This window comes from Ammospiza nelsoni, chromosome 13 (genome assembly GCF_027579445.1).
Source record: "Ammospiza nelsoni isolate bAmmNel1 chromosome 13, bAmmNel1.pri, whole genome shotgun sequence".
Taxonomy (NCBI): domain Eukaryota; kingdom Metazoa; phylum Chordata; class Aves; order Passeriformes; family Passerellidae; genus Ammospiza; species Ammospiza nelsoni.
The window spans coordinates 7,662,501-7,685,000 of NC_080645.1; the positions used below are offsets into that span (position 1 = coordinate 7,662,501).

At 39.3% G+C, this 22,500-nt stretch overlaps 1 protein-coding gene across 3 annotated transcripts in view; it reads right to left on the minus strand.

The window, feature by feature from the left end:
* The window catches only part of ZNF536 (zinc finger protein 536), a 331,239-nt gene that overhangs the window by 238,694 nt on the left and 70,045 nt on the right, over window positions 1-22,500 (minus strand). For 2 of the 3 annotated variants that reach the window (XR_009419374.1, XM_059481763.1), the window contains exon 4: window positions 441-559. The gene's annotated coding sequence lies outside the window, so the exon portion shown is untranslated. Of the gene's footprint in view, window positions 1-440; window positions 560-14,222; window positions 14,394-22,500 lie in introns of those variants that run through there. The other variant, XR_009419375.1, reaches the window with a different exon arrangement.

Here is a 22,500-nt window from a genome sequence, read left to right on the forward strand (position 1 = left end):
CAGCAACTCCAGAGCAAACACAACCTACACACTTCAAAGGCTAAACATACTCCTTCATATCCATATTCTCATCTGCCACCAGTCAGTCCAATATAAAACATCTCAAGTCACAAGTATTAGGTGTCCTTCCCTTAAAGAGTATTATTTGAGGATGGAAAAGAAAAAAATGACCCACCACACCAGCTGTTTAACAACTATCAGGAAAAAGGATGCTTGTCAAAGGCACAGACACATTTTAGCGATTATGTAACCCATTGCATCCATGATTTTTCTATGTCTGCAACAGATAATAGTCTGTTTGATGTGATTTCCAGGGATTCAACCAGAATAAAGGTATATTTATATATGTTACACTTAGTTATTTGAGATTCTCCCACCTTTCTGGGAATTATTCAAGTCAATTCAAGAACTGATCCCATTGTATGTAGAATATGTCTTACCTGCAGCCAGAGCAGAGAAGTCTAGTAGTCTGTGCACATGTCTAGGGAGAGGGGACAGACATCAACACACTCTGGGGCTCAGGAGAGATCCTTTAACCTCTTTGCCTTGGTTTCTCCATCTGCAAAAAAGGGTAAAAATGAGATCTGAGTAAATATTATAAAACATTGTAATTCAAAGTAAAATTTTGAGTTAACAGCATTAGAAACACGTAACTGCTTTCTGTTTTTGTCTGTCTGCAAAATTTGGAGCATATGTGCTGTACCAATATTAGCATGTCTTCACAGTCAACATCTAGAATGAATGCTTAAATATTCATTGACTTCAAATTTCAAATTGAAGTTTGAATTGACATTCATTCTGTAGATGTAACAGCATCAACCATTAATCAGGGAATAGAAATAATACCACTCAATTTATATAATCTACATACTGTGGTCAAAATGTATACTTCTAGATATATAATCTCAAAATTTTAAAGTATTAGCTGCTTAAGTAGATCATGTGGTACGTCCCCTCCCTCTTCTAACTGGCTGATTTATGTAACTGAGCAACCAAACAAAAATTCTGAGATGTATGTTCAGCTGTAACGTTCAAAATTTACATTGTGTATTGAATCAAGCAAATACGCAAGTCATGCAATCAGGGAACAGAAGAAATAACATGATTTAGGTAACCAGCTATGACTATAAATTTATAAATAATCGAAACAAAAAACTCTACGAATAAAGATTTTTAAAATGCATTATTCACTGAAGAGTTCTGTAAGTAACTACTGAATAAATACTTTCCACATTCACAAGAAAAGAAAAAATCCATAATGTACCTAAGGAGTCACTGTGACTTGTTTGTTCAGATCTACCTACCCAGTTATTCTTCCCTCCCTTCCTCCCCCTTAAACTACACCTATATAAATGGAAATTCAAAGCCTATAGTTTCTAATGCACTCTTTGTGGATTAGTTCATTTTTAGGCGAGTTACAGGAGTATCTAATGCAAACATTTACATTTACTAAAAGGGGGGAAAAAGAAATATGGAGTTACCAAAATCATTATAGCCATTATTTGAACAGAACATTTCAACCCTGCTGAATGCTTACAGACTTTCAGCTCTGTCCTTCTGGTATCTTTTCCAGCCCTTTTTTAAACTACATTCGTACAGATACCATTGACCAGCACAAAAGTCACTGAGTGCATTTCTTCCCTGCAATTACTTTGTGTTGCCCCAAAATTTTACACTTGCCAAATGTCCTGCTTTTCTCAACTCTTGGGTTCCTGTGCAGGTTTTAGAAGTCTTAATTTTCAGGGGAAATTCACTATGGTTAAGAATGAGAAAAGAAAGGAGGAAACATGATTTAAATGAGCTCGTGTCTTCTACTTAAGCTCCCAGAGAGATATTCAAAGTTTGAAAATGCAGTCTCCAGATAAAGATGAAAGCTCCCGTGCTGTGTATCTGTAAACCAGAACACAACTGGCACTTAGCAAGTTGTCCTGTCTGCTGACGGGAGCAGCAGGCATGAATCTGGCCTGTCCACTTGCACTTCCCTTTCTGAAACCAGTAATAAAGTTTGAGAGGGGTTATTTTTAAAGCAGCTCTTAGTGTTCCAGCTCACTACTGTCAGCTTCAGATATCAAATGCAATTTGATTTATAATTACATTTTAAAAACTAGCATTAAAATAACATTAGAGGGGTCATAATCTGAACTTTTTAATAGTTAGGCACGTAGCATATATTTAGAAATGGATCTCCAACAGGATTCATCTGGAACATATTCTGACTGGAATTCCTTCCTTCAGCCATTTCAGTACTCTGCTGAAGCTGGTGTGCCAAGAGGCCATGGTGGAGCCCTGTATTTCAGCATTGCTTCAAATGGAAACCGACTGAAATACACTGCTGGACGTTTGCTAGTCAAAGTCTTTTCTTGCATCACAGTCAGGCCTATGTTTGTAAACACCAATGGGTGAGAAAGGGCTGGAGAATCTGGAATAAGAGCTCTGCACTGAAAAGATACGTTACATCTCTTGAAAAAGGCAGTTGGCTCCATTGCTTCTGAACCTCGAAGCCACTTTAATTTTCTTGTCCTCCGTGGCCCAGAATGATTTGAGGGCATTCACCACTTTGAGCAGTTCCTAGAGGTCAAGTTCTGCTCATGCCAGCCAAAACACACGTGCAGTGAAAAAGCAGCATTTCCAACAGCTGTTCCTACCTGTCCTCCCAGCTGTGCAAACAGCTCACATAGGCACTCAGGGAACCTCTGCCTGCACCTCCTGAACAAAGATGGGCTTCAGATGGGGCACAGGAACCTTGCAAATTTTGCCTTGTTCTCAAGTCCAACCTTCTGATAAGAAATCCTTATAACTCTTCAACTCTACACTGGTGCCTAACTACAACATCAGAGGCAAAAGGCAGACAAGGAATTCAGTTTCTGAACACTAGTGCTGAAGTAAATGAGCTAGTAAAAAAAAAAAAAAAAAAAAAAGCCTGTGCCTTAAAACCAAGTTTGAAATTTTATAGGCTTTTACTCCATAATTTGTACTTGAGCCTTCTGTTATTTTTAAACAAATCTAATTTCTTACAGCTGTGAAATTTACATTTTAAGAGTGTCTAGTGGCCATGTGCATTAATTACTTTATTGTAATATTTTAATGAGTTTGGGGTTCAACTCTGAAAGAATCCTTCTGAATCCCTGCTTCCCCACAGAATTACACCAGAACCTGATTCAATCACAACTTCACACACCCTGGTCCAAACCCTGATGGACTTGCACAATATTTTCAGTTGTTTTATGAAATCACTGAACTTTAAAACTGGCTCCAGGTTTTAGGATTTCTCACCAAACTAGCATTTCCCTGGTTCAGGAGCAGAGCTAGGCTTTGAGGAAATTTGTATTTAGAGCTGAACTTGCTGGCTGAGCCTCATCTCAATGAAAGGAAGTAGCAAAATGCAAAGTTCTGCTGTGACAGTTAACATTTGGGCCAGTCTTGTTCAAAATGACACACAATGATGCAATTGCTTCCATCTCAGTATGTATGACATAAAAACATGCAGGGCTAAAAGATTAACCTCCCTAAGGAGTGTCTAAATTCACCAGGTGGAAGATTTCCACCTTTGTAAGAAAACTGGAAAGTACTGCAGTATCCATATTCCTGCCATGGTATCCCCTGTATGGATTTTGGTGGTTTGTGTCATACTAAATTATTTCTTCTTCATCTATGCATGTGCATAAGCAGTGGTGGGACATCAGTAAAATGAACCTGTTTTTTCAGGCAGTTTTCCTTGAGGATTTAGTGCCTGTCCTTGCACTGCTGCAGGTGCAAGTGCTCATCTCAGGACTGAGGCAGAAACCTGCAGACCAACGAGGATCTCTAGAATTTGACCTGAAGAGATAAACCTTCTTACAACATCCAGTGCACTTTAATTCTCTGTGAATAAGCTAAAGATGCAAATCCATAACGCACTGAACAATGGGTTCAAGTACAAATACAGATAAATGCAGGGAAAGTGGGACTGATTGTGTTTAGCTGACTGTGATAACAGTAAGAGGTTCATCAGCTGTCAAGTGCCACCACACACACTGCACCCACAGTCAGGCTAGGAAATCTGACCACTTTTGTCCCCAATTCTCACCTCTCTTGGCTAGGGCAAATGCAGAATTGCAACTTCAGTGAACTACCCAGCTTTTTAAAAAGCATGTTTTTAAACCACTTACAATAAGAGCAACAGTTATTATTCAGTACATGCTTTTTATCAGATTGAAGATAAACTTTATTATAACTGGTGGAGATGGTATCAATGATTTGTGGTCTATGTGAATTCTGTAATGAGAAATGGTAATCTGTCTTGGGGCAAACAATATTGTTCTGTTTACTATGCAATTAGCAATATTAAGTCAAGATTCTATAACTGATAGCTGAAAATAGGGGTGGTAGGAAGAAACTGGAAGCACTGGGAGCTGTCACAGGACAATTATCTGAGGTCTATAAATTATTTACGGTACTTTAGCTTGACATTCCCTCTCATCCTCCAAAAATCTTCCTCAGTGCTCCAGAGATGCTTGCTGTAAAAGTATTGAGACTGTCAGCAGTTTGGGGCAAAGCCAGAATCTCTCCTTGTTGTGAATACTGAACATACAGCATAGTGCAGGAACTTCATTTTCAGAAAAGTATCAATAAAATAACAAAAAATACCTCCAAAGGAGAGTTTTACTTTGAAATAATGGACCAACAAGCATGACAAAAAGAGGTGAGACCTAACCTCCAATTCCTGGCATATCTGATGAGAAACAGAGTATTTCCTCTGCATTTAATCTCTTCTTTAATTTTATAAACTGAGTCCCACACCTTTGTGTGACCAAAACCCTGCACTTCTTGTTTACTCGTAGATCAGCCTTAAGCTACCACCATATGGAGCTGGGAACACCACAGACAGAGCAGAAACAGCCCTTAACTAATGGTCAGAGTAAATTGTGTTGGGAGTCAAGTGGGGCCACTCTCAATTGGCTGGTTAGGAAAAGGCCTGACCTATAATGCAGCTTCTGTGTAAAACAATACATTTTTTACTTTACATTGTAAAGGACAGAACCATAAGTATGATCAGCCACAGAAATTTCACAACCTTTTTCTAGTCTGTTCCTTGCTGTGCACATGCAGTCCAGCCCTTTTGGCTCTGATTCTGCAGCAGTAAGAATTTTGACATTACCTCAATGGGAACTCAGAGCTACAGCACAGAGCTTTTGCAGCGAACAAGCAAGACCTATAAAGTGCTAGGGTCCTCCTTGCTAAACTGATCTTCAAAAAAAAAAAAAAATTAATCAGATGATCACATTCTTAAAGTAGCCAATTCCATTTGTAGATCTCTGGAAATGTGATGCTCCCCAGAGAGCTCCATTGCACCCAGCAGGCAAAAGCCACATTTAAGGCAGCATGACACAGCAGTGCTCTGGCACGTGGGGTGCCACAAGGAAGGGGCTGCTTCTGGCAGCCTCGCAGCCCCTCTCTGTGCCCTTTTCCTTAAGGATCTGTGCCTTAAATTCCCATATACCACTGAATGACATCTGGCTGATCCAGAAGATTAGCAGCTTATTCCACCTTTGTTCTCTGCCTTCTTTTAGGACGAGCAATCAATGACACCACAGCAGGCAGAACCCTCCAGCACAAAAGCTAACAAAATTGTAGAATGCTTTAAGGAATTATGTAAAACTTAGCAGAGAGTTAGGGAAAGGTATTCCCACGCAGAATCTCTGTATAAATTCCAATGCTACATGGAAGGGCTCTCAAATTCACTTGACTTTCCTGAACAGAGCAAGGTAAAACCAGCATCAAATGACTGCAAGAGCAGCCTCTTAAAAACTGATAGAAGTACACACAGTTTTAATCAAGTGTGCAGCAAATTTGAGTGTTTCCTTTGTGCAAAATAACACTGAATCAGAGTTTCACACCAAAAAAACAAACACATGCTGCAAAAATAAATGGGGGAAAAAAAAAAAGAGGAGTATAGAACTTCACATTTCTGTTCATAATATCTCAGTGATTGGCAGAAGTTGTGCACAAACTTCTACTTTACAAAAATCCACTCTTTGGAGGGAAGAACACTCAATAATTGGTATTTATAGGGCATAATTTCTTTTTCTGAGGAGACCCTGGGTCAGGTCATTCTTCTTTCCTATTGCTCAAAAGTTATTCCCAGATTAAGAACTTCTCCTATAAACAGGTATAATAATTTTCTCCAGAAAGCATTTTTTTCCCTTTCAGTAATTGGCCTACTTAAATGTTTTAATGCAACTACTGACATACAATAGCACAAAAGGTCCTCTGACCATAATATAAAGTGAGAGATGAGATTTCTAAAAACTTTTGTATGAAGGTGGTCTAGGATTGACAAAAACAGACAGCTATAAAACTATCTTTAAAGGTCATAAATTAGGTACTCTCTTAAATGTAATTCAATCATTCACTGTTATAGGAGCTTGATTCTATTAGTTGTCCTATGCATTTTACAAAACAGAACTCCATTAACATTATTCACTTATAGCTTCCCTCTATAAGTGGATATTCTGCTCAACAGGCTTTAAATAGATTTTTTTTTTCCCCCTGAAATTGCTATTAAGCATACTTTTACTCAAAGGGCAAAGTAGGCATAGGATTATGCTTGTACTTCATGCAAAGGATACATTTTCAGCAATCAGAACCACATTCCTATGAAGTAAAAATACTCTATATAAGCCGATTGTTTCTATCCCTCCTAACCTTGCTCAATAAGGACTCTATTCTGATCTTTTGGGTTACACACAAGTTTTCTAATTTGGCTGAATAAAGGTATCTTGTTGGGCAGCTTCATGAGCATATTCTGTGTCTTGAATTCTGACCTTGACATGTTCAAGGTGGATCTCACTTATAAGGTGCTGCTCAGAGAAGGACAAATACTTTCATTAAAAAAAATCAGGATTTTTTTTTTTTAACTTTCTTTAGTTCAGGAATACATTATAGAATTCCTGCTTTTACATACCTGGCTTTAGATAAACACTAAAATTATAAACCTTGCTAAAGTAACCACAACACATATATAGCCACAAGATTTTTAGAGCAATTTGCTTAACATCTAGTTACACTTCAGCCACAGAAACATCTACTGTAGATCTTACACCTCTGATTTCATGTTGATTTTACAGTTATTTGTATGCCCTCACCTCTCACAGGTGAGATAACCCCATCCTGCACAAGCAGAGGGGCACTGTGCTGGGCCAAAGCTCAGATCCCACCGGCAGCCTCAAAGGATTTTAGCCACATGCCGCAATAATCCGACACACGAACAGCCTCTGACCCATTGAGGTCCTGGAGTTGCAACAGCACAATCTGTACATAAAATATGCATATGCTGAGAGCCAAATCCTCTTTCAGCTGGTTACCATATTCTGTGTTCATGTCTTACTGCTTAAAGCAGGACACATGGCAGAAATTCTACACTGTTGTTCTCATCGGCCACACCAATCCCAGATAATCAAGTCAGGGCAGACACTCTTTTCTCAGAGGAAAGGGTTGAATTTTATCTGACCACCAAGCTTCAGCTTGCGCTTGAGGTTCTAATTTTCTTCTGGTCTTAGCCCATTTCTGTCTTGCTCTGGCACACACTGCCCTAGTAAGTACATTTATTACCTCAGTAATTCCTCTGAGAGCTGTCTCACTTTCACTTTATATCTGGACTCACATAAGCATCTCCCCATTTTACAAGGAAACATTTATTAGCCTCTGATAGGAGCTTCCTGTTCCACCCTGCAGAATCCCATTGTCTGTTACCCTTCAAAAGCAGGCTGACAAGTTGCGCCCCCCTGGGCAGCTCTCGCTCGCGTTGTTTGAGCGCTGGCCATGCAGCACAGACATGGAGAAGGCATGGAGGGGCACAAACAGGCATCCCAGGTGATATTCCTGGCCTGTTTGCAGGCTTTAATTCAGCAGGGCACACATAGAGTCAACATGGGGCCCTTACACAGCGGCGGGACCTCTCACCAACCACCAGCACTGGGTGACCCTGCAATTTCTAGGGCGCCCCACTCATGCTTCTTGTTCATGCCCTTGGCACCACTGCAGAAAAGACCTGTGAAAGTCTCCTTCACCCAAGGTTTCCTCAACTATGAGGTTGATCCTATTACTTTGGGACACTTGAACAGTAGAGGGTAAGCCTATTATATCATAAAAACAGGGATTTCTGCTGTAATTCTTCCAGTTCACAGCTAATTATTGTACTTGAGAGCTGCTCTTGGGATTTTTTTTCCAGGTACTTTTGGATCATCACTGCATATTCCAGGTCCACCCTGCAAAAATCCTCAGTGTAGCAACTATTTGGTAAAGTTGGTCCTGTCCAAAAACTTTCCAGCATTGCTCAGCATTACACAGGAAACTTTGGCCATGATCCTCCCCAGTCACAGCACAGACATATCATCAGAGGAGGTAAAAAAGTAAAATCACTAGAAAATAAAATTGCATGGATTTGCCCCAGCTGTAGGTCTGGGGACAAGAAAAAGATTTCAATGCACTGTCTATTTTGCTGGAAACCATGTGAAGTCTCTCATCCACATCAGCCTGCTATTTTTTACTTCCATGGGAGCAGACAACATTCGTATTCAGCTGCTCACTTATAAATAAAAAACATTTTTACATGGGTGGATTGGAGTGGCCTCTTTTTCCCCCCCTCTTTCGGTTCCCATTATTTTATATATTACACACATGTTCTGTCAGCGAAGCTCACTTTGTTATCTGAAACATCTGTGGTACCCTGCTGTGGAGAAGGCCAACACTGCTGCTGCTGTTGCTGCCTGTCTTTATTAGCCACTGATTTGCTGATGTCGGCCTGCGACGGCTCCAGTTGGCCTCGGCAGCGCCGGGGCTGCACGGCACAACTGCGGGGTTCTGTGACCTGCCAGGGGGCTCCTGCACCTTCACAACGGGGCAGTTCCCCTCTCTAGGAGGGTGTGAAACCAAGGTTTCACGTGGGAGTTCATGCAAGCACTGGTGTTTGTTTTTCTAAAGAAATCCCTATGTGTTTATGCCATTGCAAGGAGGCACATCCTCATCAGAACCAAAGGAACTCCCACCTGAGGCTCTCATGAGATCTGGCTGTTGAGCAGCCAAAATGTTTTCTCTTTTGGCCAAGTGAAAAGCTACCTGGATTGATCTCCTTTAGCCTTATTTTCAAGTGCATTTTACAGTTCTAGTCCTGACATACCGCTCAGTCCCATGAAACTCCCTGGGATCTTCTGTTGCTGAAAAGATTATTACTTAAGGCATTAAAGTATGGATTTCTTAGGAAGTCAAAAAAATTTTTTAAAAGATCAACTTAGATATGAAAATATGCATATGTTTCTTAAATAATATGTTTATAGATAAGATATTCAGGTCACCTGATAGGAAATGAAGCTATTTCTATGTATTTTATACATGTACTTTCAGCAAGCAATAGCACTTCAGTAAAATCAGCTTAACCATTTCCCCTTTGAAAAAATCAAAACCCTCTTATCTTCATATGGATTTCTTATGCAACAGATGAGGAGAATATACATTCCATAGAAGAATTTGAGAGATGATTGTTAAACCACAAAACTTAACAAGAACATTTAGGGGAAGATGCAAGAACAACTCACGAAAACACTCACATGGACCAGATTTCCAGCTGATGCCATTGCTTCTGTGGGTCTACTGTTTTAAGAAACTGCTCTCCAATACAAAGCTAAGACAATAAGAAGTTAAAGGCACTTCCTTTCCTTTTTAAAGAAATCTATTTATCAATGACATAAAAATCTGAGCTGAGTTCTGACTCCCACAGGTACACTCAAACCAGCTTTCTTGTAGATTTTTCAGATCTCTCAAGGACTGGGAGCCTGATACAAAGAATAATTATGGTATGGAAGCATCACATGTCTGCTGTCACAGCTCTTTTACATGCAAGTCTGTGTGCATATGTGGCCAATTCAAGAGTCCAGATTGAAGACTGATGTGGAGATAATTATAAAAGAAAATAAAACACAGCTTTTGAAATAACACCCTGTTTTCTTTACAAAGTAATTGATCACCTAACCCCAGAAGGAAGGTTGAAAAGTTACTATATAACAAAGTGCTAGTAGCAGGCAGCTTGCTATATATTTCAAGATCAAGACCATGATGACAAGGATAGAGAATCAAGAAAATGAATTCCACAAAGACATCTCTCCCCTCCTGAAACCTCTTTTGCTTGGAGCATTACTTACTTTTAAATTTGGTTTGTTTATATTACACAGCTTTAGTGCCCCAAAACATCTAAACTCTGTGCAGAAACAGGAAGGATATTTCCATATTTAAAATCTGAACCTCATTTCCTATCTCCTGAAAATAACTGAGATGTGATAGCACTAGTCTCCAAAATAATTTTCAGATTCCCCACTAACAACTTGGTGTGCAGTAGAACAAGCTTCAGAACTGCTCCCTGGTCAATTCATTGTGTTTAGCCAGAGCAGGAACTGATCACAGAGTCACAGGTTGTTCCCTCTGCCCCAAGCATGTCCTCAGAGGGAAAAATGGGATGGGGTACTGTGGCTACTGCTGCCACTTGCTGAGGATTGTCTAAAGAAGGCATTTCAAATCCTCTGGAGGCCACAGATGTTTTCCACAACCAGAGGAGTGCAAAGTACCTGAGCAACAGCAAAGATCTGACCTTAAACTTGCAAGATAGCTCTTATTTCGAGGAAAGTGCAAGGAAGGAATAAAATTAATGTATACTCATGAACAAGTCCAAAACTTGGAAGATGAACTGAAAAGTCAATTATCTTTATAAATTTTCAAACTGCAAACAGTTTCAAGGAGGACAGTTTTTCACTCTCTCCAGATCCTTCTGCAGGACATATGTACAAGATAGAAAAAGACTTCACATAAAGAAATATGCTAACTTGAAGTGAAGATATTTATGGTTGTGGGGAAAAGAAAAAAATTAGTGCAGTGTTATGTTGGAATGATAGTAATTTCTCTTTTACCGTTTGCGTATGTCACCATCTATTGTTGCACAGTCTTTTAACATTCATCTGAATATTTCATCCATGCAAAAATTAATCCCAGCATCTTTTTTCTGAATAATGTTTGGCGGGCATTGCTTCACAACTGCAAACAATCCTTTATTGCTATTGAGTGCTACAGTCAGGCTTGTTCCACACTGGAGGTTAGAATCTGATCCTAAGTCCATTAAATCACAGAGTCTTTTTAAAGTTTAATCTTGAGAGGATTTGAGTTATAAACAAAGGACACTATACATGGGGAAAGAAATAACAGAAAACTATGAACTTATGACATTAATGCAACCTCAAGTTCAAATTTTGTGTGTGATTTAGCAAGAAAATTCTGAGCTTTCAGCAGCAGCCTATAGACCCTGGCATGTGGGCAAAGCTAAACGCAGCATTGATGATCATATCCAAAACACACATATGGATCCCATTTTACTATAGACGTGATTCTTCATGTGCAAAACATGTGTCTGACTGGTTTGCTTTGGCTTTTTAAGATGTGTTTCTTTTTCTCTGGTGGGGGCAGGGGGCAGAGAAGTAAATAAACAATTTGCATGGTCCTTGAATATACATTATCTATGAAGAGAACAGCCTGGGATCAAGGGCAGGTAAAAAGCCTGGACTAAAAGTATCAATTTCAGCAAACAACCAAGTGCCGACAGACAGAAACTTAGTCCACTCTACATCCTCTGCAACACGCTAATCTATCCCACTCCATAATTGCTAGATAGGAAAGGGAAAAAGGGCTCCAGATGCTAATAACTTGGAAGTGGTAATTAGAGGAGTCCACATTACTGCTGTGAGACTCCCATCTTCCCTTGATTACTGGAAAGAAATTTTTTTCCAGTGGGTCTCCTTCTCACTTCTAAAACAAGCAGCACTTCTGTGTTTCTTAGCCCCATCTCTGTCTCGCTAAACACATCAACAGGAATTTGATTGGGCCCAGAAAACCTTCTCTATCTTCCGTAACATTGGAGGATGCTCTGTTTCCCATAGAAAATGTAAGAAAATATCCACAAGCTTATAAGGTGACCTAACAGGAAAGTACCACAAGCCCCAACTTTTAGCTATACAAGATAAAAATTGCCTTCTGCAGCCCCAGCCTGAGTGTGACAGAGAACAAGAGAGTCTGCTTCCCTTGTTTCAAAGGGTAACAAATATCTTTAAAGGCTCCTTGAGCATTTATTCTCTAGGATCACAGAGACAAAGTAAGTCTGGAAAGGGTCTGAACATCGCATGAGAAAGTAAAAGGAAAAATACACTTATCACAAAGAGGGAATGCATTTGTATTATGATATTGAAATAGCACAAGGCTACAATGACAGGCTATAAATTTTTCTCTTGGACTGTAACCAATATTTTCCATTTCAAGTAACAACAGTGTAAGAAAGAGCGACTCAGAATTAATAGGAATTACAGACATAAATTGGTAGGTACTTAGGTGAAAAAGAACCTCAAATTCAGCTGCTGTTAAAGGAGAAAAGGTTAACTAGCCCTGTGAGCAACCCTTGGACCCATTTATACTGCTGACAAAGTGACCAAAAAGGTATGCTTAGATTTTAACAATGGTGCCCATCTTTATCATTCTGAGATTCATAGCCCAGAATGTTACAGTGAATATTTTGGCAGTGAAAAGCATCTTGTTTCTATGCCTGAAATTTAACATTAAACATAATACTAAACCAAATCTATGTTACGAGATAATAATAGCAGTGATAGTAACTACATGGTTCTGCAGTGATGAGAATTAAGTTACAGAAATTTCTCACTTCTACTTTTTCTGATTTGATATGTCATTTCATTAAACAACCATGAATTATTGAATATTAATAATTTTAAATCAGCGTTGTGCCTTAAGATATACACTTACAGACTATTAGTATTTTTCTTAACCATTTTATTGCTCTAACTGGCTATTGAAACACTGGCTGCTTAGTTAGAAAAAAATTTAAAATCAAACCAAACAACCAACCAAACCAGGACTGGGCTGCAAGGAGCCTGTTAGCCAAAGCCAATGTACATTAGCCAAGCTGGATCCACAAGAAGAACAATTTTTCCTCTGTTTTAAGATTCAATCTTACATTTGGTTTTGTACATGTAAATCCACATGGTTTTCTAACAGGTCCATCAAACCTTGGGAGATAAATCTTCAAACTGAAACTAAACCTGGCAAGTCCTCTTTTCCCCCCTATACAGACTTCTAAAAAGAGAAGGACTTCAAATATTGTAAAAAAAATAAAATCAATGCAAAGTGGTTTAGCACAGGTGTTGCTGTTATTGTGCTACATTTGGAAAGCCCACACATTCAGCACACCTTCAATTCACACACCCAGCTGTGTGAGGTGGTGGGCTATTGTTAGTTTACAGGTTTGCAATAAAAGGCATGAAGTAATATTGGCAGGCTCAGGAGCTTTTTTTTTTCCTTATGATGTCTCCCTGCATCTATTTATCTAGTTCTCCTTGCTTTGTTTCTGCTTTTATATTCAGCATATTCAAAAAAGGGTCAGGAGAGGTTTTAAAGATGTAATGCCACGCTCAAGCCTTTTGAACACTAAGAGAAAACCTCAAAAGGTTCACGCATAAAGGAACAAAGATATAAGGATAGCTTTGAACCTAAGGGGCTCTCTCACTGCAAGCAAGTGCATTGCCAGCATGTCACAGGTGTACACCACATGAGCAAGTGAAAAAATAAAATGCCTTTGTGAAGGGGTGTGATGCTGACGGGTCCGAGTGCAGAATGCATTAATCCCAGGGTGAGCGCGTGCATCTGTTAGATATTTATGTAGTTCCTACCCGTAGTTTGTACAGATATCTGAGCAGGTGAACGTCAACAGCTTTGAGGCCATATGTTAAAGGGAGCCTGGGAGAGGGTAGGGGAGGGCCACCAGGCCCTGTGTGTGTGACAGGAGGGCAGGCACCCCCAGCCTGAACACGGCCCTGGGTAGTCAGCACTCGGGGCCAGCCCCAGGCTCCTGCTGCTGAGCTGTGGGACACCAGGCAAACAACTGAGCCTTCCCCTCCTTGAACAAGAGTTACTGAATGTCACCACGCAACGGCAATGTTCTTTCATGTCTCTCTAATTTTTTTTTTTTTTTTGTGGGGATTAAATAGAATTTTTTTAATGTATTCAAAAAGTTTGTTTCGCAGAGCTGCATTAATTTTTAGATGTTGACTTTAGTTTGTTGGAAGAAGACAGAGTGAAGATCTCTGTCTCCTGGTGGTTACAGGAACACACTACAGCAGGGAAGAACCAAGTCCTGTTTCTTTGCCTTGCACAGAAATAATTTTATTTTTGTTTTTATATGTTAACTCTGAGACACTTGGGCTCAGGAATGACATGAAACAGAACCTGAGTCATCCCATTTCCCAGAACAGTCTCCTGACCACCAGACTGCACTCCTGGTAGGTATATGTATAAGCACAATTGAATCCAACCTGATTTCAAAAGAAAAAAAAATCAGTTGTAAGAAAAACAATGCACTTTCAAAAAGTGACATTTTGTCTATAATCTTCAGTTTCTCTACTAAATATCCTCAGCAAGGAACTGGGAGAATTCATTCATCTTTGAATGAATTTATAGAACATGCTGAGAGGTCTCTGGCTGAAACATATGAATTGTTTTTATGATTAGCACAGAGTATCAGAACCCAAAAATTTTCAGTTTATACACCCCTTTAACTTAGACTCCTCAGTTACTCCTACCATACATGACTTTTGGGAATTAAAGGAAAACTGTTTTGATAATAAATGTGAATCCTCTAAAGGAGGTATGTTAGAAAAAATTTTCTTCAAATTAAAATTTTCTGTAAAATGGAGAAAACAAATCTCTCAAATCCCCTCCACTTCAAACAGCCTAGAAACTACCTTGAACCCTCCATGGTTCAAGTTTCTCTCAAAGGTAAGGGAATCAAAAACTAGCCTGGGAGTCCTCCAAGACCCTTTTGCTAGAGGAGTAATTCCACCTTTGAAAATCTTAGTGCAATGAAGTGAATTCATCAAGAATGGCAATTTCATTCTTGATACAGGTCCACAGACACACAGAGCTGCAGAAATGCGCCTTCCTTGCCCTTCTGAAGCATTTACAGTTTCACTGAGAAGATTCCTCCTTGCAGGGAGGATCCACGCACAGGGCATGGGCTTGTAGTTTATCATGGCCCAAACTCTGCTCCCAAACATTACTAGTCCACAGTAAATCCCATGAATCTCAACAGCTCCACTGAGACTGTTGCTAAGTGCTCCTGAAAATATCTAATCACACCTTCCCATCCTCTTGTGCATCTACGTCTCACAGTATCAGAACACACACTCTGTAGTAGCCCTTTTCAATTTATTTCCCACATACTTCCCTTGCCAAGAAGATATTGTTCATACTTCCTCCTTCACTGAGTAATTAACTTGTTCCAATCCTTGGAAATGAAACACTCACCCCTGCTTTTGCCCCAGCCCTCAACAGCCTCTCACAAGGCTCCTCTTGCAGCTCGCCACCCCATGGAGTGGGGGAAGACACACCATAATTGCTCTGTGCTTGGCTCCTGAGAGGGAATATTCATTTCTCTTGTATTTCTCTGCTTTACTTTAATGAAGCACAGTTAATAAAAAGGGGTGTGAGTAAAGCTGGTGGTTTAGCAGACACCCACCACCCTTGCCTTGGACAGCCCCTCACTCCAGCATCTGGTCAAGAGTGGGCAAATCCCAGTGTTGCTCCATGGAAAGGACAACATCAGGAATGACATCTCCACTGGGTATTACAAAATATTAATTGAGATTTTTAATTTGGGGAGTTGTGTATTGCACGGCATCTGTAAAATATGCCCCAAACATTTTCAGGACTACATCTCAAAGAGTTTGATTAAAATTGACTAAGATCAGTCTCTCATCCTTCTGTTTAAAAAATGAGAATTCATTTATGCAGTTTAATTCAAAGATTTATATATGATTAAAATTACTATAAGATGTCTAGCTTTTCTACAATAAATTGCAATGGCCATCAAAATATTGATAGTCATTGGTAAATTACTTCTGGTGTTTAATCAATGTTATTTTTTTATCATCCAATTTCTTCTTCAAGTCAGCTTCTAACACTAAACTACATTTCATCAAGGTTGGTAAAATGTTTAGAAAGGAACAGATGTCAGAATATGGGGATTGCCAATAACACTGATGGAAGCCAGTAATTTCTTTCCTGTCCAAAGGCAAAAGAATGAAGAATAATCTAGACTGTATACAATAATACAAGATTTACTACAACATTAATGGCTATAAAAAGTAAAAGTATACAAAAGCTATCTCCATTTTTTTCAAGCCATCACTAAGGGCAGTGTTTTTCAATCTGAGACAATTTTTACAGGAAAATGAAAGGTCTAGGTATTCTTAAACCTTTAAATATCCATAAAATACAGATGAAGACACAGGCTAGTGTTAGTTGCTTCCAAATATACTTGTATATTAGTCTATTGTGCAAGTTAATAATTTTGCCAAATCTCAAAAAATGTGGATGCAATCTTTCCTTTAAGAAAGCGGCTCAGCTTGTTATTTACAGATTGTAACATTTACATAAGAGTTTGGTTTAACAAGAGATATAAATATAGATAAAACCCTTAGGACTTCATTCTTTAAACTGCCCTCTAAAAATCTGCCCTACAATTTGCACACTGAATTTTGTGCAGACTATTCTTGGAAGCCTTTTGTGAATTAGGGAGAACTGACTCGAAACAGGGGCTGGTTAATCACAATTTTGCAAATTGTACGTAGCAATCATCCTCACATTGTGAAATTCAGATCTATAAAATGCTGATGTTTTAAAGCTGAAAAATAAATAAGCTAAGTAGGAGTACTTTGCTAAGGAAGGAAAAAAGAGTAGAAGACCCTTTGCAAAGAAATCCTTTAAAAAAATAATAGAGTAAGAGAAGTGGCATCATGAATAAAGTGTATCTCCATTCCAGATCTCAACTGTAAGCCCACCCTGGAAAAATGTTACCAGCTGACTGTTCCTGCCCAAGTCTCACATCAACACTCACCTGAATACACAAAACTCCTGCATTTCCAAGAATAAACCTGTGGGAGTGTTTTGGAAAGCTCCAGTATGTTCACCTACCACCTGGACAGGCCTTCAGAGGAGAAAGGGCTGGAGAAACTTCACCCTTGCCGTGTCCATCCCTGCCTGGCTGTGCCCCAGGCAGAGCTGCCCAGCCTGCACACCGGGACTGTCACTGCAGCTCCACCTGCAGCCACCTGGACACCACGTTATGGGGCATGCTGAGTGCAACACTTGACAATAATGGCTGGCAGCTAAATGGTTTGAGGGAGATGGAGCAGAATGTATGTGGTAAAGAGGATGCCTCAAAGAAGACATTTTTGTTCTGCTATAAGCTCCAGCTAATGCAATTTCAGCAGCAGCTGAGTCAAAATTCTTCTTTTCCATGCAGATTTTTGCAATTGCTAACATTTAGTATAAATTAATGTCTCTATTCATTTTCCTTTATCTGTTGCCAAAGGACCTTGACAAACTGACTGTTTTGAGTGTACGATATGCTGAAATTCATACAAAATGTTACCAATATCATTATAAGGACAAGACCTTTCCTTTGGGGTTCAGCAGTGACACAGCCTGTGTCAGTCACCTTCCTGCCATTCCAAGCCCCTTCACTATGGACACAAGTCACAAACAGCGGAAACTCTGTTTTCCTGATGTTGATCCTCCCCAAAGGTCAGGTTTCTTACCTCAAACATTCCAGCAGTTGCTTAGACTGCAGTTGAGGAATTTTGTGTAACATTGCTTCTAGAAAGCAAATATTTATGTTAGTAAATACCATTAAAGTATTACTGTTATACAGGTATTCTCATTAGCAAACTACTAAATAGGAGGAAGAGAATTTTAAACTAAATGGATAAAAACATACTATATTTGTGTATTAAACAAACTTAACCATCTTAGTTGACCATGCTAAGTGTTTTGTCAAACATGAAGTCCGGCTATTAACTATTTTTATGGGAATTAATGTTTTTAGAATTACTACAAATTCAGAATTCATGCCTTTGCTACAGAGAGCAGGCAGATGCAGCAGGCCCTACAATTAAGCATTACCAGGATTCATATAAGTAGTGGTCAGGGAAAAAAAAGAAAAAGGAAAACAAAGGACCCACAGGAACCTTGTAGGGGGATGAAATAAAGAAATTCCTCTTGAATGGGAGAGCCTTACATTCATGCCTGGCTCTGAAAAGGTAGTTCAGGGATTTAACTTCACACATGATAAGTGAATATCCTGAACATCAGGCTCAGTTATTCTGGTAGAGCACGTTATTCACCCACTCCTGCTGGAGTTACCCTTTTGTTGTCCTTTTCCCTTTTTAATTGAAGAAAGCATTTAGCCTACAACTTCATCATTGCATCTGAGAATCAAAAGGAAAAGAGTGCAGGAATCTCAAAGTACATATTATTTATTCAAACAGAACAGCTTTAGCAATTTTGGCCATCAAAACAAAACTTTTTAATGGAATTGGTAAAGGATGGAATTTGTAAAGGATGAAAACTCTTTCGTTTTAGTTCCATCCCACTACTCAGATTGGAACCAAATCTACAGAGGTAGAGCTGAGCACTAACCTTTGTTTCCTTTGCTTATCACTTTTGATGTCAAGACCGCATCAGGAAAAGTTCCTATGTTACTTAATAATTCAAAATAAACCTATTTTAAGGCCCTAACAGATGAGGTCTCGTGTGATAAGGGACCAGGGGACACTCATAGCAATGAAGGGCTGTAAGTGGGAAGGAGTCTTTCAGGGACAGGATCTGTATAATGAAAGCTCCCATAAAAACTTTGGAAGATTCTTGTTTGCTTTTTGGAAGACAACCTGCCTGTGAGTCCAGATGTACTCATCCAGACTTTCAAACACACATTTCAGTGTGATCTGAGTTTAAATGTAAGATGGTAAATGAGCTATTCATCATCACACCGAATCATCTTAAATATCACCTGAGCCATTTCACTTATTTGAGAAATGTTGGCAGCTCTGAAGTTGAAAATACTGTATATTTCAGAGGTAAATGCCCACGACTGGATTTTTTAATTTAACATAATGAAGGCAAAAAAGTGATTTATTCCTTGTTTGTTACATCCAGTTATGCTGATAATTAGGCAAATGCTTTGCTTCTATATTCTTGTTACCTTCCTGTATATTTCTACTGAAGGATTTTACTCTTCCTGCAGCCCAGCTTTTATTCATGATCTGAGAGCATTGTATTTTCTATATTTTATTTTGTTTTAGGCAAAGATGTTCCAGAAACATAATTTTAGTATGGATTCAAAATTCAGAGCTCTTTAAAAAATAATAATTATGTGTCTTAGCACCCACACATGACTCCAGCAGCAGGTGATTCACAGTGCCAGTGCCCTGGGGTTGTGAGCAGCAGCCAGCTCAGGTGGGGCACAGGGCAGGTACTCACACACAGAGCAGCCCAGCAGTGTTTGATTCTGTGTGTTGACCCAGACATTAGCATGTTTACTGTCTGCATCCCACTCCTTCCCTCCCTGAAAAGCTCTGCAAAACCAAAGCAGCTCACGACATGTCAGCCTTCTGATGGCTACATCAAGCTCTGTCTCTCAGCATTTCTCTACTGCTTGGCAAGATTTGACCTCGTGGCTCTAACAAATCACACCAACTGCCTGGGCAGCACAGGCAGACATTCCTTCACACGAGCCCAGAGGCTTTCAGGGCAACATGAGGCATCTGCTTCAGAAAACTGAAGGCAGTTGCTTAGGAGCAGGGGAGAATGTTGCTTTACAGTCCACTATAATTTTATTTTTATTACTACTACTACTAAACAGGAGTAGTTTTGAATAACTATAGTTGTCTGCTCAAAGCCAAACTCTTGCCAGATGCTGCTGCTCACAGTCCAATCTGAGAACAGCAGAACTCCCTGATGCTGCCTCTGAAGGGATGCAGACCTTGATTCCATGAGCCAGACAGACACAAGAGATATTAGTAATTAAAACCAAAATATTCAACTCCTAAAAAAACCCTAAAAATCTACAAATCAGCATCAGGGTATTTTAAATTATCCCATAACTCCCATAAGCAAAAGAGCTTGAAAATGTCTCTCTTTGGACACAGTTTAAAGTATTTTTTTGGCTACATCCACACAGGAAGAGATCCTACCCTTAAAGTTTTAGAACACTATAAGAAGATCCAGAATTAGCCTCATAAAGCCATTTAGAAAAGTTTAAGGAAAGTGACCATAGGAATAACACCTTCCCTCAAAACCAATGAATATCACTTAAGATGTGATCATGACCTTCAAATTTTAAAAAGCTTTAACACTTTAAAATAATATAAATTATATATATAATATAGGAAAGTATAATGAGAGTCACCAAATCTGTTTTCTCCTCTGTGATTCTCATGGTCCAGTGTCTCTGGCCTCACTGCACTTGTGGATTTGAAGCCATCTCCTGCCTTGGACCAACCTGGAGCTGGTCACCAGCTGCAGCTGTGCCTGCTAACTGGGGTCACTTTAAGCTTGTTTTTAATAATTTCCCCTGTTTACTGATATTTTGAAGAAGTTCAAATCTAAAATCTCTGCAGCTAGAAATGTACAACATGCAATGTGCCCAGCATAAGAAAATTTGAACAGACACTCACAATTTTCTTGGTTCTCTGTTAGGGGAACGAGAAAGATCCACATTACATCCATTATCTGTCCTTAAGTGTTTTTTGTCAAATTTTGACTCTGCCACCATTCTTCAGTGACAGACATTAGGTATGACATTTTCTGACACAATGTCAATAGTGACATCAGTAATATTTGACACAAGGCACATTGGGGTTATTTGACACAGACAATTGGATAGCTCAGGGCACTGGAGATCCAATGCATAAAGAGTTATACCTTTAAGTCACCAGTGAATATCCAGCCCAATACTTTCTAGCTGCTACCAAATGATGGCTCCTCAGAGTCTTTTAGAGGAGGAGTTGGGGTATATTGAACAGATGTCCAGAAAACAAAATTCAGCACTATAAATTACATTAATCTGTGCCCTATGTTGAAACACCACGGAATGAATAGTCAGTGACAAAGCTATTCTTCTACTGCTATCTGTAATTCCTTTTAAAAACGGTTGAATCCCAAAGGAGACATGGGAGGATCAAATGAGTCAGAGAGCACTACAGCTCCAGTCTCCTGAATAAGATTTCTGTCTCAACAGCTTTCAGTCCCATGGCTTTCATTAACAGTTAAATACACTTAGGGGAAAATACAAATGTGAAATCTTACTTTCAATGATGTGTTTTCCAAATATTTCACAATTGGCTAATATACAGGACTCACAAATGCTGAACAGAAGCAAAATGAATTACAGATATGATCACTCCAGAATTTCCTAGAGTGCCACAGTCCTGATTAAACAAAGCACTTCTACCTACATCCAATACAGCACTCATGTAAGACCAGAGTCTTGCAATATTTATTATGCATCTGGCTGAGCTCCCAAATCCTGCATTCAGCCCTGAGGTCCATTACTCACACCCTGGAAGCTCTGGACATGAGCAGAAGGAGGTGTTAGTCCTGGGCACATATGGAATCACCTGCATTTACAAGGACAATCACCTGCCCAAGGCACCTGGGTGCCTTTAGAATTTCATATCTCTAAGCCAAAGATTTAGAAATCTGAGTTCCACTGAGTCACCTTAGAGTGCATGAATCCTCTTTTGAAGCAGATGTTTTACATTTTTGTCTTACTCTAAGGTTATGCTTGTGTTCAAACACCTTTAGCACATGCAACTTCATGGGAACAGGACTTCTTTAAGGAGCAGGGTAACTGTTTTTAGAGTTCAGCGTTAAGTGTTTTACTTATAGACCTCTTTTTTTTTTTAAATAAGTACAGTTGCCAAGTCAGAGTTAATTCATGAAGAAAATGCACTCTCTTTTTCTATTTTGTATTAAAATGTTACTCACATTAGCCTGCTTATCAGAGGAAGCCTAAATGACAATACAACTGCAGAATGATGTTCAGTCAATAGCTAAAACCAAAGCTGGGCTACCAACATATTCCCTAGAAGTTTATTTATTTTAAATAAGGATATTCTTACATCTAGACTCCTACATTGTTCTGCAAATGGGGGCTTCCCTAAAAAAAAAAAAAGCCGTCTTATCTGATAAAAATCAAAATACATTAAGCATATTCACTGCCCCTTAAGAAATTATCCCACATTTTTACATATCACTGAAAAAGAGGCAAAGTACATTTTGTTAATCATTTTTTGGACTCTATATTATGTTGCAACATCTCAAAAATGCTTTTTTTTTAAGTGTAAGAGCAATATGTATTTTTCTGCAACAAAAGGGTTTCTGTAGCAAACTATTGGGCCACTGAGCCACTGGGAAAGCTTACAGTACCCCACTCTCAGGAAGGATAAATTTGCATGTGACTTCAGCGAAAGCATGCCCCAAGGCACTGCCACCTCCCTCTCAGATCAGGAGGGCCATGCTTTCACACATGGGCAAAAACATCTGCTGCTTTCCCAGCCTCTGTCCACAGTGCCAGAGCAA